Source organism: Scylla paramamosain, chromosome 3 (assembly GCF_035594125.1).
Source record: "Scylla paramamosain isolate STU-SP2022 chromosome 3, ASM3559412v1, whole genome shotgun sequence".
Taxonomy (NCBI): domain Eukaryota; kingdom Metazoa; phylum Arthropoda; class Malacostraca; order Decapoda; family Portunidae; genus Scylla; species Scylla paramamosain.
In genome coordinates, this window is record NC_087153.1 from 32,990,522 (window position 1) to 33,010,521 (window position 20,000).

Below are 20,000 nucleotides of genomic sequence, written 5' to 3' on the forward strand. Positions count from 1 at the left end.
TATTGAGTTGTGATTCATATAGTCGTCGTCGTTACACACACACACACACACACACACACACACACACACAAACACACACACACACACACACACACACACACACACACACACACACACACACACACACACACACACACACACACACACACACACACACACACACACACACACACACACACACACACACCTTTTAAAGATTCTCGTCATCAAAGATTTTCCTATTGTTCCTCCTCCTCCTGCTCCTCCTCCTCCTCATTGTCAGTGAAACTTCTGCTTCCTGTGACTTGAGTTATAAGGAATCAAATCACGCATGACACTCTTTGTATGATGAATAATGAATGGAACCCTCTCTCTCTCTCTCTCTCTCTCTCTCTCTCTCTCTCTCTCTCTCTCTCTCTCTCTCTCTCTCTCTCTCTCTCTCTCTCTCTCTCTCTCTCTCTCTTCCTAGTTCATCTACCATTAATTATTTTCGTCTATATAAGTATATCTATATATCGTTTTGGATGCAGTGCACTTTTTATTCAGACTGCATTGCTGGCCATATAGAGCAGGCGGACACTATTATTCGCCACATTAGTTTTATGTTCTGGTTATGACTGTGGTAATTGTGCTGTTACGGTGAAGTGCTGTGTGTGTGTGTGTGTGTGTGTGTGTGTGTGTGTGTGTGTGTGTGTGTGTGTGTGTGTGTGTGTGTGTGTGTGTGTGTGTGGGCGCGCGTGCGCTCGTTATTTAATGTAGCTGGAGATGACGGGGATGTGGTGGACTGGATTAATGCGGTAGGATGAAGGATGCGAGTGAGTGAGAATGATGAAAGAATGAATATGGATGAATTTTAACAGACGAATTTTTATTTCGTAATTTGATGTGATTAGATACTTAGAAGATAAAGAATAACTGGCAACAGTGGAGTGGCTTTTAGTAAAACATTTAAGAGCATAATATCAAAAGAAAATAAGGGATGCTGCAAGAAGCCGACACACCTACACGTGGCAGTCCCTGTACGAAACATATCTTTCTATTTCCACCGTCATCCTCATCCATAAATTTGTCTGATCTTCTTCCAAAACTCTCCAATAACTCCAACAGCCTGATTACTGAATATATTCCGTTCATCTAGCACTCTATTTGAGAAACAATTCCTTCCTATCTCTTTAAAATCCAACTATGAATGTGTGGTTATGAAAACGATCACGGAGTTGCAGTGCTGTGGTTGTGGTAGGAAGTGAAGATTCCTCTACATATATCGTGTGTTAAGGTGGTGGACCGTGAGTGTGGCTGAAGCGTGGTGGCAGAGCTGACTGTGGTGGGTCGCGCGGTGTTGTGTTTACCCGTGTTTATCAGTGTTGTTTGTGTGTGTTTACAAGCGAAACGTAAATATTGGGGTTCCCGCTGCTGGTTTGCTTAACTTCAGACATGACTATAAAACGACTGCGTCTTCCCCGCCTCCTCATCTTGCTCCGCCTCCTTAATATTTTCTTTATATTTTCAACACCTCATTTTTTTTTTATCTTTATTCTTTTTGGTTCTTGGATAGGAAAAATAAAATGTAAGAGCAGAGTGACAAAATAAACAGTGTAAAGATAGTTACATATGAGTGAAGCTTGGAGGGCTGTCGAGTGTGTGTGTGTGTGTGTGTGTGTGTGTGTGTGTGTGTGTGTGTGTGTGAGAGAGAGAGAGAGAGAGAGAGAGAGAGAGAGAGAGAGAGAGAGAGAGAGAGAGAGTGTACAGTGTTGTTTGTACTAGGTATCTCAACTCATTTATAAAATGGAGTGGTCTGGAGAATCATACACACAAAACAGAGAGGAAAGGAATAGATGTCAGTAGAGAACGAGGAGGAGGCAGCGGCGGCAGGAGACAGGAGAAGAACGGGGTCTGAGGTCAAAAGCGTGAAGGGACAAGTGGCAGGAGATGAATGTTAGTGTTTTAAAGCAGGGCAGGACGGGCAAGTATTGGGTTACGTTGAGTGGGCGGACGAATGTGTTAGGCCAGGCCAGTGACGCGGGCGTAGTGCTTGTGTATATGAGAGAGAGAGAGAGAGAGAGAGAGAGAGAGAGAGAGAGAGAGAGAGAGAGAGAGAGAGAGAGAGAGAAAGAGAGAGAAGTGGGGAGATCACTGGTTCACTGTCTTCTGGCACGAATCTGAAGGTTGGAGGCGCAACAGGTGAGGCAAGCTAGGCGGGTATTGTCATCCAAGCAGGTGGGCGACTCCACCTGCGCTCCGCCTTAGGACACCGCCGCGATTTATTATCAAAGGTTCTCTATGATGCATGTAGGATCTGGCGAGAGTAGACTGCCAGCGATGAGGAGTGAAGACGAGGAGGAGGCCCAGAGGTCGTCAGGTTGAGCTGATATCTTAACCCACTCTGCATCTCTGGGTGTGAGTGGCAGCTGGAATTAAGATCACCAGAGGATGGCATCAGCTGTGTACTGCCACCCGCCACCTCACAAAACCGTCACTTGAAAGGCAGGCGCGGTGATGGCCTGTTGGTGGGTGGAGACGACTAGAGGACTCACAGCACCAGCAGCATCGGGAAGGGACGCAGTTTTGGGGGGCATGGTGGTTGGCTTGATGGTGAGGGTCGCAAAGGGTCCCCATGAGCGGCGTGATGGGCGAGGTTTATGTCAAACAGCCATCAGGCGCTCCCATCTCCGCGGTCCCCCTTCACCTGCTGGGAGGTGAAAGAAGACAAAGACCCCCGGCCTCGACATCGTTTCTGATAACACGGACCACAAGCATGTCCACAACGACCTCGAAGGGTTCAGGAAGCGGCTTGTCGTATCGCGGAGAGAAAGTTCTACAGCTTGGGCACTCATGGATCCCCTGCTGCTCCTCTGCCGCCATGGTTACGGCTTGTCTGCTGGGTATAGTAACTTGAGACACATCAAATGACTTCCGCAACCTGCAACTCACCATCCGTACCACATTCACCAGTAGCCACAAGTTCATAGCGAGGCTGAAAAAGAATTTTACATTCTCAATCTGAAGTGCAACCGACAACCGAACTTAGTTTCAGTGATGATCAGACCCAGAACATCAACGATAAGTCTTTCACGAGTCTAGACAGGAAGCTCACACGTAACTACACACTTCATCGTATTGTCACATCAGGGTAGGTTCATCGAGGCCCTGGTTGAGCTACACGTGTTGGGACCGCGGAGCATACCAGGTCACTGCCCTGCAAAAGCCTCCCATAGCTAACGTAGCGTGCACCACAGCCTACACCTAAAAAACTACGAATCAGCTTTCGTTGGTTTAGATCTTCCTGGTTCAGATTTTTTTTTCCCTTTTAGTAATGGACGTGATATTTGGCAAAGTATGGAGGTCGTGGTGGGGTGAGTTGATAAATAACGGGCGACTGGAGGAGGGAAAGGGCAGTGAAGAACGACGGGTTTTGGGGCTTTGAAGGTGGATGTACGAGTTGAGTAGGGCGTGGTCGGGGTATGGGTGGACTGATGAGTTGGGACTGGAAATGAGGGGTGAGATGGTTGTGTGGAGGTGATGGGGCTGGGGCGGGGCGGAGCGGGGCTGGCCTGGGTCACGCTGGGTCCGGCTCCGTCACGCCCCGCCGCCCTCGGTCTGCCTCTCTTTCAGACGAGTTATGGTCAAGGCAGGTGCTGGCGCCACGCTCTCCTGATCACCCGTAAGCCATGCACTGTTCTCTTCTACCTACGTCACTCATCCATCCTTCTCTCCTCTCCTTCCCTCGTCACCGTATATCCTTGCACAAATCTCTCTGCCATCTTTCTCAGTGCCGGTCTCGCTTAGTCCTCTAATTTTTGTGTTCAACATTTTTTTTTCTCCCACTCTCCTTTTCTTTAAGTTACTATCCATCATATCTCCATTTTCTCTCAATTCACAGGTGCAGGTTTCATAATGGTTCTGCGCCGCTTGCATATCTCACCCTCGCTTCTATCATGCACGTGCCGCTAGCCTTCCTTCTCTTTAAGACAAAACTTGACAGACCGAAAAAAGAATAATAATAAATAAATAAAAAATCACCATCTATAACATTTCAACCAACCTTCATACAGCGTCCCCACTCTCTCCCTCCTTTCCTTCCAGCTTCCTTCCCTCTCTCCCTTAACGCCTTCCTGCTTATTATCTACACTCGTATATCTAATCATAGGCGGTAGTGTAGCTTTGATTTTTTTCTCTCTCTCTAATGATGTAACCAAACAACCAGGGTCGGTAATTAAAGGGTACTGGCAACTCTAGGTCCTTCCTCCATCCCCCCCTCCCACACACACACACACACACACACACACACACACACACACACACACACACACACACACACACTCACACACACACACACACACACACACACACACACACACACACACACACACACACCACTTATTTACGCCCACTTATGCAGACCATTGTTTGTTTTCGTACTTCTTACCTTTTTATTTTTAATCATTTAAGTTCCTGCAGAAGAGAGAGAGAGAAAAAAAAGCGTCTGTTTTGATTAATAGCGGTGAACATGACCTCCATATAAGACGAAAAACAACAACAGATACCTTCTCTGACACACACCACACACACACACACACACACACACACACACACACACACACACACACACACACACACACACACAGACTAAACCCGTCGTAAACCCCTGCAATGAATAGGGGGATGAGGGGTAGAGGAAGGGGGTCGTCTTATACACGGGTCTGTAATGGGGAATGGCCTGGGGGAGGAGGGAATGAGTCGTGGTGCACATCAAGGGGAATGAGTAATGAGACGTGAGTGAGGAGGAGGGAGGAATGAGCTGAGTTATCTTCCCCTTCCCAAGACAGGCAACAAGACAAGAGCGGGGGAAGAGTGGCTCTAAGTGACGATAACACGAGAGAGAGAGAGAGAGAGAGAGAGAGAGAGAGAGAGAGAGAGAGAGAGAGAGAGAGAGAGAGAGAGAGAGAGAGAGAGAGAGATTTATAATATGTTGTAACCCCCATAATAGGAAGGCCACGTACATCCAATTACCTTCGTCTCCTCAAGATTAGTCCGCCATTACCCAGCATCAGCTACGCTTGGTCGGGCCTGGGCTGGTGATAGCAAGCGATACAGACCATGACGCGTGTAGATAACCGCTCCACTCTCTCTCTCTCTCTCTCTCTCTCTCTCTCTCTCTCTCTCTCTCTCTCTCTCTCTCTCTCTCTGGATGGTAATGATTAAACGTAAAGTGACAAAGCGAGATTCTAAGATTTTGTACCCTGATCTCTCTCTCTCTCTCTCTCTCTCTCTCTCTCTCTCTCTCTCTCTCTCTCTCTCTCTCTCTCTCTCTCTCTCTCTCTCTCTCTCATGCAAATTTTCCTGCTTTGCGAAGATTGTGTTGGAAGGAAGGTGAATAAGTTTTCGTTCGTAATGAGGGGAAATGACGGAGGAATAATTAATCTTATATTTATGCATTGCTTGTTCTGGGTAATAAACCGTTTTTTGTCATCTCTTTTTGTTTTCTTTTTTTAAAGGTGGCGAAGTTTTGTAGTTCATATAATATGTATGCATGTTGGTAATTTTCAGTAAATGAGTCTGCAGGTCTTCAAGATATTATTAACCAACCACTCCTTAGAATCTTAACTTTTTTTCTTCTATTTTTCATATCCGATCCTTGTTCTTACTTCCAGCCCCATCCCCTCCTCGTTCCTTCTTCCCAACCTTCACCTTCCACCCTCGAATGTTCTAGTACATACCCTCATTCCATCATGGTTCATACCCTCATTCTAGTATTCCCTCATTCACCACGTGACACCTCGCCCCTTGTTACAGCCTCACAAACTCATCCACCTGTATTCCTCACTCAGTAACTATTTCACTCTCAGCACACGCCACTCCCTCACTGCTGTTCTTCTCTACTCGGCTTCACCCGTGACTCTAAATAACCTTATTCCGTTCTTATTCACTCCTTATCCCTCTTCGCTTAGTCTCGTCCCGCACTCAAAACTCTCCACAGTCGTCTTTTTTTCACTACTCACCTTTATTCTCGGCTTCATCTCTCACTCAAATCTTTGTTTACTCTATTGTTTTTCCCTCACTCCTTCACTTACTTCATTCCTTACTCAAAACTCGCTTCATTCCTTCCTTTTTACCATCTATTCTTCACAGTCTTATCTCTCACTCAAACCTCTTCACCTCTTCCTCATCAACCTTCACCCCCTCAAAACACTCTTGTGCCTCCTCTTCCTTTCCACCTGTCCTTCCTTTTGTATGCTTCAAGGTTCTGACTCAAAGATACCCAACACTCAAGTTCACGAGGCTCTTTATAATGTATGCCAGGAAGTTTGGTACATACTCAGTCTTACGTCCTTGGTCGAGTGCATTGTTGGCCTACATGGTCTAGTGTTAGGACAAATGCATTACCATCATATCCATTGAAAGTAAGTTTTTTTATAGGTGGTTTTGTTGATGTGTTAAAAACCTATGCTATGTTATCTATATGTAAACGTACGCTCATAATTTTTTTTTTATCAGTGAACCAATATGTTTGTGTGTTTGTTTGTCTGATAACTTAGGTCATAGAGTCCTCTGCTATGACTGGTTAGGAGAGGAAGAGGTGAAGCAGCAGAGGAAAGAATAGTTGGAAGAGGAAAGGCATAGATTTTTTTTTTTTTTGGGGGGGTTGAGTCTGAGAAAGATGAAACTTGTTGCTGCTTCGTAAGTTTTCTTCTTTCTTCCTGACCTCCTTTCCCGTAGTGTTTTCTCATCATCGTAATTGTATCCTGTTACACTGAGAAGGAATTTGCCTGCAGAGTGAAGCTAACACCGAAACTCCCATCCTTTGGTAATACATGCGTGTGTGTTTGCGTGATATACAAGTTTTAATGATCTTGTTGGCGTTATAACATGCATAGTTGTGGTAGTGAAGGTTGTAGTTGCTGCAGCGACGGTGGTGTAGGCATCAGTAGTAATGGCGGCAGTGGAAAGACTAGTAATGGTGCTAGTGCTGGTATTAGTAGTAGTGGTGGTATTTGTAGTGATAATGGTCGTAGTAGCGGCGATGGTGGGGGTAATGGTGGTGGTTGTGGTGGTGGTGGTAATAATGCTGGCTGTAATGGTGTTGACACTGGTAATGGCGGTAGTAATGGTAGCAATGGTGGTAATGGTAGAAGTGGTGATGGTGGCTGGAGTACTCTAACGTCTTCGCACTTCTATCCTCCTTGTGATATAATATACGTATACTACAGTACCACCGCCCCACCTCCCGTTCAGTACTTCTCCTATCACCTTTACCTTGTTACTCCCATCCCTCCCTATCACTCCTATTGTCAGCTCCTCTTCTCTCCTTCCTTACTTTTCTTATCACCCTTTTTTTTATCTAGTCATTCCCTCTCTTCCTCATCACTCCTACAACCATACACTCCCTTTTCATTTCATACCTGTCCTATCACCTTTACCCTCTCACTGCCTCACTGCGTTCTTTCCTTCCCCTTCCTTACCTTTCCTACCCCCTTCTTACCCATTCCTTCTTTTTTCATCCTCTCCCTATCACACTCTTACTTATCCCATTTCCTCTCATCCTCTACTTACCTATCATATTCTAACCTAACTCTTCTGTCATTCCCCACTCTCCTTACCCAGCGCTTCCTCTCTCCCTCCATCCCTCCTTTCACCCATAACCCTTCCATAGTACAAATATATTCCTCTTCCTTACAGACACAACACCTAAACCTCTTAAACACACTCCCGCCTTTATTTTACACTAACATACCCAGAGAGAGAGAGAGAGAGAGAGAGAGAGAGAGAGAGAGAGAGAGAGAGAGAGAGAGAGAGAGAGAGAGAGAGAGAGAGAGAGAGAGTACTAACGTTACTTTGGGCACGCCGTTTACTACTCTCCCAGGTCAAAGGTCAAGTAAAGAGAAAGATTTTGTACCCTGCTACACGAGTTTATAGTGAGATAGCTCTATTGAGTGGGGTGAAAAATAATGCCGCTTTTTATATACGTACACACAGGCATTATACTCTCTCTCTCTCTCTCTCTCTCTCTCTCTCTCTCTCTCTCTCTCTCTCTCTCTCTCTCTCTCTCTCTCTCTCTCTCTCTCTCTCTCTCTCTCTCTCTCTGTTGCCCTGTATATGTGTTGTGTGTGTGATAGATAGATAGATAGATAGATAGATAGATAGATAGATAGATAGAGAGAGAGAGAGAGAGAGAGAGAGAGAGAGAGAGAGAGAGAGAGAGAGAGAGAGAGAGAGAGAGAGAGAGAGAGAGAGAGAGAGAGAGAGAGAGAGAGAGAGAGAGAGAGAAAGATTTGAGATTGAGATTCTGAAAGCAGATTACATGGGAAGCGAGTGAAATGAGAAAGATAAGGAGGAGGAAGAAGAGGAGAAGGAAAGGAAAAGGAAAAGGAAAAAGGAGGAGGAGGAGGATGAGGAGGAGGATGTGGGTGTACCTTGTGCCTTATTTTCCTCTTATTTTCAACATTTGCTTTCCATGTTTTCTTTTATACCTTCTCACTCATTTCTTTCTCTCTCTTCCTCTTGGTATCACCACAGTTCAGAATCACCCACCCTTATTCTATTTTTTTTTTTTTTCCTACCACCAAGCGTCTCATTCTTCAGTTCTCCTTCACGACTGATACTCCTCTCTCCTCCTCCTCTTACACACACACACACACACACACACACACACACACACACACACACACACACACACACACACACACACACACACACACACACACACACACACACACACACACACACACACACACACACACACACACACACACACACACACACACACACACACACACACACACACACACACACACACACACACACACACGCACTTTCTTTTGATCCTTCCTTCATTTTTAGTCTCCTTCTTCCAATTCCTTCTTTTAAATGCCCACGTCCTCTTAACTTCCACTTTCCTATGTCTATGCTTTAAGTTCTCTGCTTTTATTTCCTCTTCCTCCTCCTCCTCCTCCTCCTCCTCCTCCTCCTCCTCCTCCTCCTCCTCCTCCTCCTCGGCCCGGCAGGTGAGCGGGAACTGTATTTACCTGAGCACTAATGCCAGTGACGCACGTTTGTAAACACTGAACACCACCACTTGAGCGACGTAAACACGACCGATATGGGGAACTGAGGGGCCAGGAGGAGGAGAAGGAGGAGAGGGAAAAAGAATAGTGGGAAGAGGAGCTAGAAGTATAGTTAAAGAAAGAGGAGGAAGAAAAGTTAATGGAGATAGAATAAGGATGATTGAAGGAGAAGAAAGAAGAATGGTGGGAAGAGGAACTAGAAGCAAATTTAGAGAAAGAGGAGGAAGAATAGTTATTGGACGAAGACAAATTGTTAGAGAAATTAGAAGAATAGGAGAAGGTATATGGAGAAATATTATATGTGGAAATGTAATAAGAATACAAATAAATAAGAATATCTGGAGGAAGAGTTAGAAAGAGGAGGAAAACAAGAGATTAACTGAAAGAGGAGAAAAAAGAACCTTGCAAGGAGAAATAGGAAGAATATTTGGGGAAAGAGGAGGAATAATTGAAGGAGGAGATAGAAGAACAATTAAAAAAAAAAGTAAAAAAAAAAGAGAAAGAAGGGAGGTAGACAAGAATTGGATAATTTGTGATAGAAGAGGTTGTGGGAAGGAGTCTCGATAGAAAAGTAAAATATAAATTCTCGGTGTTTTTATTTGTCTCTTTTGTTGTGGTTTCCTTTCGTGGAAGGCGCCTCGTGCTTTTGTGTTATTTTGTCTTGTTCATTTTTCTTTCATTGGCTTCCTGTCATTACGTGGAAGATTTGAAAGGCGGGTAAGATTTTCCTAGATAACCTGCAGCCTCTCTCTCTCTCTCTCTCTCTCTCTCTCTCTCTCTCTCTCTCTCTCTCTCTCTCTCTCTCTCTCTCTCTCTCTCTCTCTCTCTCTCTCTCTCTCTCTCTCTCTCTCTCTCTCTCTCAACTAGTTTAAATATAAGGAATCACCGAGGTGTGTGTGTGTGTGTGTGTGTGTGTGTGTGTGTGTGTGTGTGTGTGTGTGTGTGTGTGTGTGTGTGTGTGTGTGTGTGTGTATACCATTCACATAGAAAATAAACATTTATTTCCTTCATCAATAAACAGTTGGATGCAGATTATCACGTGGATATTGAGGCACTGATCGACGTGTGGCTGTTGGAAGGCGGGAAGGGAAGGAACGGAATAGAGGAAGAGAGTGAAAATAAGGTGAATGATTTGCCTGAGCCTGAGAACAGCGAGTAGGAGGAGAAGAAAAAGCTAGATAGGTAATGCATGCGGGATTGACGGGAGAGAAGAGATAATTAATGCTGATCAGAAGAAAGTAGAGAAAAAAAATCTGATCAAATTAAGAAAGTGATGGATTGTGAATGGTCTGATAACGTGAAGGAGGACTGCGGAGAGAATGAAAAAAAAAAAAGGAAAAAAAATATTGAAAGAATGTATGAAGAATTCCAGTATGATGGAAAGAAAAGTTAGGTGTGAGGCAGTGGATGAAAGGGGGAAATATGGATGTTCTAGATAAAGGAAAGAAAGACAACGCGTGTGATTGTAGAGGAGAGTAGTTAAAGTACTCGAGAGAATGCGTGACGGAGGCAGCTAGCAGGGAACAGCTTAGCTATACACACGCCTCAGTTTGTGGGTCACACTGGTGGTTATCTTGATCATGATTCTCCGAGAGCTGTTCCTGCCGCCCCGTTAAGACAGTACTGAGGCGGTGATGACAGGCTTGTATGATGCAATGAAAAAATTATATGGAAAACTGGATGACAACGTTAGGTGCGTTTGGAAATATAGAAATAAAGGGATGCAAAAAATATATGCAGGACACATGAAAACTCTCCACCCTTCCCCGACCCCTAAAAATAAATAAATAAATAACGATGACAAATAAATAAATACATAAACAAAAGTAAATAAATAAAGATGTATGAGACGATAAAAAAAAAAAAAAAGTACATGCAGGACACATGGAAATTCCCCACTCTTCCTCCCCCTAAAATAAATAAGTAAATAACGATGATAAATAAATAAATAAACAAAAATATGTAATGATATGCGAGGCATGACATTAATTCAGACCTGCACGATAAGAAAACTTGAGTGTATGTGTTTCAAATTCACACAAACCGTTTCCTCTTGCCCGCTGTGTTGACGCCTTGCTGCCTGCTTGTGTCAGGTTAGCACGTGAACACATCTGGTGCACACACGTGAACTTTGAACTCCCCGCCCCCTTAAACATATGCAGGTTTCCTTGTAAGTCGCTGATTGGTCATGTTTTTTCACTGTAATTGTTTATACTTTTAATTGTTAGTGAAGGAGTCTTTCAGATAACATAATTATTTCCTATGATATTTATTTTGCTTACATATTATAAGGCATATTTTGCGTTTTCTTTTATAAGCAAGATATCCACACTAACATTCATATTACAGCATTACCTTCAACCACTACACCAGCACACACCACCACACAAGAACACCACCACAACACCACGCCGCTACACAAACCGTATCACCAAACCATACAACACCACACCACATCATCTCCATAACAACACCATCACCACCACGACGCACCCTCACCACCACCACCACTACCACTACCACCTCGTTAAGCATCACCCGTCACCATATTTTCTCCGGTAACGAGCAAGAAGGATGGTAACTCCCGCATACGAGCGATGACCGAGAGATTGCTCAGCTTATGTGGCTGCCTGGGTTCCTGTACTGCTGGGAGGGAGGCTGAGAAGGAGAGGCTGCGAAGGGAACGGTGATGAGGAGGTTATGAGGGAAGTGAAAGTTTAGAGTGTACACTTATGAGTAGAAACGCTTTGGATGAGGTGTGGAGGCCTGCGAGGACTGTGGAATAGGGTGGAGGAGTGTAGGTGGAGCGGGTGCGCGGAGGTGATAAGAGATTGGGGTGTTGTGTTCAGGTGCGGCTGGAGGAGAGAGGGGAGTGAGATATGGGTATGCATAGGAGAGCTAAGGAGTATGTTAGGGCAATGTATCTGTTTTCTCTTTTTAGAGAGTAGAGGTGTGTGTGTGTGTGTGTGTGTGTGTGTGTGTGTGTGTGTGTGTGTGTGTGTGTGTGTGTTGTATAATGGGAAGGTGGAATACGCGAGAAAAAATTCTATCAAGTATAGTGATGAAAAATGAATGATAGAATGGTTGTTTTATAGGAATGCATCTTGTTACAGAGAGAGAGAGAGAGAGAGAGAGAGAGAGAGAGAGAGAGAGAGAGAGAGAGAGAGAGAGAGAGATTATTCGGAACAAGGAGGAGGAGGAAGAGGAGGAGGAGGAGGAGGAGGAGGAGGAGGAGGCGGAGACGGAGGCGTGGATGGTTGCGTGCAGAAGCGAGTCTCGCAACACGTGGCGTGGAGGATGTGGCGGTTTATGGATGGAGGTAATGGAGATCATTCGACCTTGAGGATGATTGTATCCTTACACTCCTTCACCACTCCCATTACTGCGCCTCCTCTCGCACTAAGAGACTCGCACTCCTATCTCTCCCATTCACTCGCACCCTTGCAACTCCCCACCTCCCACGCACACTCTAAACAGACACACGAACAACAAAAGCAACACTTTCCATCTTATTCCCTCACCTGTTTCTAATTAAGAAAGCCAGGTAAACAACCCACACACATAATTATATTCTTGTATCATAAATGGCTCTCATCCACGCTACCTCCCCTCATTTATCACTCTTATATAAACAACGCTAAGGGTAATTGAGATTCGAACCCTCCCCTCCAGCGTGAACAACTTCGTGTCCAGCAAACCGGCCAACAGGAAGCAGTGTAACCACAGCCTCAGGTCGCTGCCTCCCGATAGTCTCAGCTGGGATGTATAAATCGAGGGACTGACAGCGCGGAAAAAGTGGGCGTAGTTTGGAAGCGTGGACTGAGGTAGGACTGCACAGACGGAATGGATGGTGTAGATGGGCTGGCTAGGACTGACTGACTGACTGATTGACTAGGTTGTTGTCTCCTGCTATCATTCCCACCAACACTAGCTTTTCATGCGTTGTTGCTCTGCAGTATATCACCCGCACTTCCTACGGGTTTCACATCGGTATTAACTCTCCCTTACCTGTTTTTCTCACACTTGTCAGAGAGAACAAGTACGTAAATCAGTAGAGACGTCATCAAAAAGAAATTAGATTCAAGACTGGAAATACTAAAAGGAGTGAGTGTTTGTTCTCTTTTCCGTCTTAATCCTTACACTGTCTCCTCCTCCTCCTCCTCCTCCTCCATGTGAGCGAGGTTGCTGATTGGAGGAGTCCAGGACCAATCATTGTTTTCGGAAGTGAATTAGTTTTGCTGGTGAGGAAAATAATGAGTGTCTTGGACTCAGCGCACTCACTCCCACATTACTGGGGAAGGTGTTGTTGTTGTTGTTGTTGTTGTTGTTGTTGTTGTTGTTGTTGTTGTTGTTGTTGTTGTTGTCTTTCTTCTTCTTCTTCTTCTTCTTCTTCTTCTAACTAATGTTGTTGTTTTTGTTCTTTGCGGTGTGAGAATTAAATCACATAACATTTCCAAATTGATAGCACTTTTATGAACAAAATGCGAAAATAAATAAATAAGAAAAGACCACTTTCTCTTCCCCATTAACACACACACTCACACCTTATTATTTTATACTTTTTTGTAAACATTGTCTTGTTTTGCGGTTATTTTTCTTTTGTATTCTTCAACACTTTTTTTTTTTGCCTTCATTTCATTCACTCTCTTCCGCGACTTAATGTATTGTATTTATTATAAGCTCATTGTCATTATATACCTGTATTTGTTAATGACGATATATCTGTGGCAATTTTTTTTTATTAAGTGTCTGTACCTCCAGGTAATAGAATCACGCTTGTTGTTGTTGTTTTTATTGTTGTTTTTCTTGTTCATGTTCTTGTTCTTGTTCTTCCTGCTTTTGTTCTTGTTGTTCTTGTTCTTTTTGTTTTGTTTTGTTGTCTTCTTCTGCTTCTTCTTTTTATTATTATTATTATTATTGTAATATATATATATATATATATATATATATATATATATATATATATATATATATATATATATATATATATATATATATATATATATATATATATATATATATATATATATATATATATATATATATATATATATATATATATATATATATATATATATATATATATATATATATATATATATATATAAGCTTCTTCTTCTAGTGTTTCTGTGTAGAAATGACCAAAGAAATACGGTGGTAATAATCAGCTGCAGTGTATTAATAAAATAAAACTATGCAATATAAATAAAGTGAAGCTGCCAGGAGTCACGCGTCTTCTTCTTCTTCTTCTTCTTCTTCTTCTTCTTCTTCTTCTTCTTCTTCTTCTTCTTCTTCTTCTTCTTATTATTATTATTATTATTATTATTATTATTATTATTATTATTATTATTATTATTATTATTTTCTATTATTATTATTATTATTATTATTATTGTTATTATTATTATTATTATTATCATCATCATCATCATCATCATCACTGCTGTGGATGGGCGCCACTCAGAACAGACAGCTCTCGTCCCTCCGCGTGATTGGCTGTGACGCGAGTTACTCTGCATGTCTGGACCAATCAAGATCACCTTCCACCTCCTCCTTCTCCTCCGTCCTCTCTGCTCCTACCGCGTAAATTGGTTGAATGTACTCTCTCTCTCTCTCTCTCTCTCTCTCTCTCTCTCTCTCTCTCTCTCTCTCTCTCTCTGAGGTGAAGGGCAGAGATATGTGGATTTTGTGGTGTGAGTTAATTTTCATTATACGAGATAGATAGATAGATAGATAGATAGATAGATAGATAGATAGAGAGAGAGAGAGAGAGAGAGAGAGAGAGAGAGAGAGAGAGAGAGAGAGAGAGAGGCACGGAGGGGGGCACCGCCTATTTGCTCTCTACCCACAATAATAGAAGCAGTCACAATAAATAAAAGCAAATTGCTAAACGTCACCTCTTCATCTCCTAGCTGCTTTCCCTTACCTTTGCTCTTCTTCTCCCTTCCTCCCTCACGTCACCTTCACTCCCTCTCTACGCTCTGTTCGATGTGGTGATGGTGGTGATGGTAGTGGTGGTTTTCATAAGTACTGACAACTACAGGAATAATTATTTAACCTCTCTCTCTCTCTCTCTCTCTCTCTCTCTCTCTCTCTCTCTCTCTCTCTCTCTCTCTCTCTCACACACACACACACACACACACACACACACGTGCTGTTTTATGGCTAAGCATCAATCATCATTAGTGGTTCAGAAATATACTCAATGTGTTTGGCTTGTCAACAATCGTTAAAGGTTCAGAAATCTGTTTCCAGAGGGCACTGCAGTCATCAAGCTAGTTCGAAAGCTTGCTGATAGAGGGTGTATCGCATTAAATAGCTCATTAGTCTTCCGTCAGATGGCAGTGTGGTTGCCAAAATAATTCGTAATTTTGCTGACAAAGGACTGTGTTATCCATTCTAATAACAAATGGCGCCTACAAATGGTGACAACAAGTATAAATTAGTCAACCATGAGCTTACTATACCTTTCCATCCCGGAGCAGAGGAGAAAACTATATTATATACCACGTAATATTAGAACATTGCATTAAGGCGGCTATAGAGATGAGCAGGCCAAAACTACGTAGGTAACACAGAGGGGTACGTCAGTGGTTATTCAAAGTCTGAAGGGATACACGCTTGTTTTTATACTGTACTTCTCAGGTATATAGCACACCACCACCACCACCACAACCCCACCACCATTTCCTCCTCCTCCTCCTCCTCCTCCTCCTCCTCCTCCATCGTCTATCATCTCTTTCTTTTCTTTCTCCTTACCTTTCCTCATTTTCCTCTCCTCCTACCTTTCCCTCACCCACCTCTTATACCCTCCCAACATCACCCCATCCCCCTTTCACCCTTCCCTCCCTCCCCTTCTCTCCCTCCCAGCCGCATAAAGCACCAGCCTTCCCTCCTCCCCTCCCGGTAATCACTCCACCTTGTAATTCCTAATCGCCACTAATTGTTGGCCGCCAATAATCACAGTCATTAATACAGATAGACGAGCAAAGTGACCATCCCCTCCACCCTACTCTTCTCCTCCCTCTTCACTCTCAACAACATCCTCTATCACCCTTACTTAAGCTACACCTACGCCCTCACCACCCGTCCCTCTCCTCACCTCTCCAGCCTCTCCAGCCTAGTACAGTTCCACCCATACCCACTTCCACACTAGTCAGCCACCATGTGCCCCCTTTTTCTCCCACGTTTCGAAGCTTTTAGACTCAATAAAGAGGAGACGGGGCAACCTAAACACACACACACACATACACACAGAGGGAGGCGTTGTCCAGATGGCCTCAAGGTGATAGGTGACTCATTGTAAGGATAATAAAGGAGAGTAGGAAGGCTTAATATAAGTGTGAGGTGAACTAGAGCGAGACTGAGGATAGAGATATATGAGAGAGGACGTGGAACAAAGAGGAGAGAGATGAGTACGTGTAGAGACATTATAAAGATGAGGAACAAAGAGAGAGATGTAAGGGCCAGGTGGAGAGATACTTGAAAGGTGAAACAGTGAGGGACAAAAAGGGAAAATGAAAGGAACAAGTAGTATGAAGTGTTAGAAGTGTAGGGTGAGGCTGTCTCAGGGAGATGTGAGGGTATTAGAGGAGTGAGGTGGGGCGCTTCGGGTGAGGGATATCGTGTGCCTGGCTGGGTGGGGGGTTATCAGGGCCCGTCGTGACCCTAACAGTGGTGCCAGTGTGCAGGGTCAAGGGTCAATCCATTACCTATTAAGGGTCTCTGATAGGCCTAAGAAAGAGAGAGAGAGAGAGAGAGAGAGAGAGAGAGAGAGAGAGAGAGAGAGAGAGAGAGAGAGAGAGAGAGAGAGAGAGAGAGAGAGAGAGAGAGAGAGAGATTTTTCTCAATTTGAGTTTTAATGTCAACTTTTTTATTTTTTATGCCTGCTTATGAAAGTGTTTTTCAACAATATTCACTTTATTTACTCCCTTTCAGTTTCCTGGTGTATTTAGAAACAAGGTTAATTTTGAAATACTTTATTTCCATTTACACTTTGTTTCATTCCTCTTACCATTTGGCGAAAGAGTGACAGGTGGGATCAGGTCACCTTATCTGGCTTTAATCAGTGTTTCTCTCCAACAGGTGTGAGGTCGACCCCTTTACCTGTCCTTCGAAACACAGGTGAGAACAATGCTCCTATAGTCCAGCCTGACCTTCCCTTCTCTTACCCTTTTCCCTCATTAAGATTTCCTCTCCTTGCACCCTTTCACCCCTCCGTCCACCTTTACACGTCCACTTCCCACCCATGACAAGAGCTTCTCAATTAATTTTTCCTTCACTCTCCTGTTCCCTTCTGCCCTTCATCTAGATCACTGCACCTTCATGTCTTTCTCTTCACTTAACATTATTGTTAATTGGTATGTGAATTAGTGTATGTTTGTAGGTGTATTATGGTGTATTACTTATGTAGGTGTATTTTAAGTGTTGTAAGTATTTTATATTTATCATTATGCACAAATGGAGTGAGATACAGGAAAAACCATGACTAAGTTTCGTTGTGCATATGAGTGTATGTGTTGGGGGAGGGGAGATGAGAGCCAGAGGAGAAAAAAAGCTGTATATATGCTTTGGGGAATGGTAGATTTGTTGCTCCTTCGCGAGGGAAAAACTTTGCATTTGAGTTTCTCCCCGGACACCCCCGTGGGTGCTAAAGGTGGGGGTGAGATGAATCAATCACCTTTGTTTGTATTCCCACCATCAGATGAAAACAATAATTAGGTCACATTTCAAGGTTGAGTTAGTGTTATTGTATCGTGTTTCTGGGAAAATTTAGTATAGGTAGTAGTAGTAGCAGTAGTAGTAGTAGTAGTAGTAGTAGTAGTAGTAGTAGTAGTAGTAGCAACAGCAGCAACAGTAGTTAAAGAAGTTCTCTCCCCGTTCTTTCTTTTTTTCTTTTCAATCCTAATACTATTTTTTTTTATCCACAAACAAAGGAAAATGTGAAGGTTAGCCTGTACTTCTCGTCATTGTTGCTTAGTCTAACAATGCAATAATCACACAGTTGAAGGTTGCTGCTCAGGTGTGGGGGAAGCTGTTGGCGTCACTCGCAGGGGAACTAAGAAATTATGAAAAATCACCCAATTATTTCATACTAATTGATCTCGCCATGAACCGGAATAGATTAGAAAATTATGACGATAGCGGTTTGGTGTGTGTGTGTGTGTGTGTGTGTGTGTGTGTGTGTGTGTGTGTGTGTGTGTGTGTGTGTGTGTGTGTGTGTGTGTGTGTATCCGCCCACCCATGTCAGAATACATAAACATGAACAGCTTAACGAACTAAACCTCACCTATCTGTTTTCCTATCTATTCACTCGCCCATCTATCTCGGCCTATCTACTTACTCACCTGCCTATCTAGCCAGCCTATCTACCTGTTCACTTCACACACCGCCCTACATTACAACCAACCCTCCTACTACCTATCTGCTTACCTGTCTGTCCACCTGCCCACCTGACCTATTCTCCCCTGTGCATCTCTTTCTTTCTCTCTTTCCCCTTCCTCTCGTTCACCTTCCCTCCCTTCTCCTTCAGTTATCTCTTAAACCTGCCAATCCTTGAACAGTCTTATCAACACCTCCCCTTTTACAAGCCATCCCCTACACCCCTATACCACGCCCAGCCCGTGACAAATCCCCCCTCCCATACTTTTATCTCCATAGGATCTAACTCTTATCCACCCTTCCTCTCCCTGGTCTCCCTCCTCTCCCGCAGCCACCGGTCCCCCATACCTTCCCTCTCCCTCTCCCTCTCCCTCTCGGCATGTGCTCCGGCCACTTAACTCTAGAGGTGTTTGTGGGTCCTTAAGTGCACTACAACATCGGGGACGCTTGATCTGACCTGATAAGTAGATTCGTCTTGCTTCCTTATGGTTGCTGCGGAGGAGGATGTGGAGGAGGAGGAGGAGGAGGTTGAGGAGGAGGAGAAGGAGGAGGAGGAGGAGGAGGAGACGACATATTGCACTTATTATTTTTCTTTTGTCAAAGGTTTGCTAATTCTGTTGTTTCTTTTTGTTTCTTTCTTATATATATATATTTTTTTTTATCTTTTGTTGTTTTGGGGAAGTTATGATTTGGGATGATTTTCTTTGTTTTCTCTCTCTCTCTCTCTCTCTCTCTCTCTCTCTCTCTCTCTCTCTCTCTCTCTCTCTCTCTCTCTCTCTCTCTCTCTCTCTCTCTCTCTCTCTCTCTCTCTCTCTCTCTCTCTCTCTCTCTCTTAATCCCTTCCTACACTCCAGCTTGCCCTTAGCCTTCTGCTACACCCACACCCATTCACCCTCAGACTCACCTGCACCAAATTACCGCCCACACAAGCCATCCTCCCACGCCCGTCTTCTGCCCACACCCAGGATTTACACTCATGCCGCCAGCACTCAAATGTTACCTACATCTAATTATTTCTCTTGTACTGCTTATTAAACACGTCCACACTTCCTACACGTGTGCATTGTGTGGTGTTATCTTATGTATTTTATTGTTTATTTATTTATTTTCTTTTATAATTGTGTTTTAAAATGTTCATACTGGATTGATGTGATTTTATTCTGACTTTGTTGTTGTTGTTATTGTTGTTTGTTATGTTTACTACTTTCATGTGCATTTTCATATTTGTTGATATCTCTCACTTTCCCTCTCTGAAACACACACACACACACACACACACACACACACACACACACACACACACACACACACACACACACACACACACACACACACACACACACACACACACACACACACACACACACACACACACACACACAAGGAGACAGACAAGCATCACTTACAAATAGCTTACCTTACCTATCCTTCCCAAGTTAGCCATCACTTTACCCTCCTTCCCTTTCTCCCTCATTCTCCCACCCTCATCCTCCCTTCCTCCCTCCCTGTGCCATGTCCAATCTCCCATCACACTCGGTCTTCTTTCCCCGCTGGCCAATCTCACCTGGCTGTCTCACC

The 20,000-nt window shown here is 43.7% G+C and overlaps 1 long non-coding RNA gene across 3 annotated transcripts in view; it reads left to right on the plus strand.

The window, feature by feature from the left end:
• The window catches only part of LOC135094047 (uncharacterized), a 138,223-nt gene that overhangs the window by 53,393 nt on the left and 64,830 nt on the right, over positions 1 to 20,000 (plus strand). For all 3 annotated transcript variants that reach the window (XR_010263561.1, XR_010263562.1, XR_010263566.1), the window contains exon 3: positions 17,127 to 17,165. This is a non-coding gene — a long non-coding RNA (uncharacterized LOC135094047). The remainder of the gene's footprint in view (positions 1 to 17,126; positions 17,166 to 20,000) is intronic.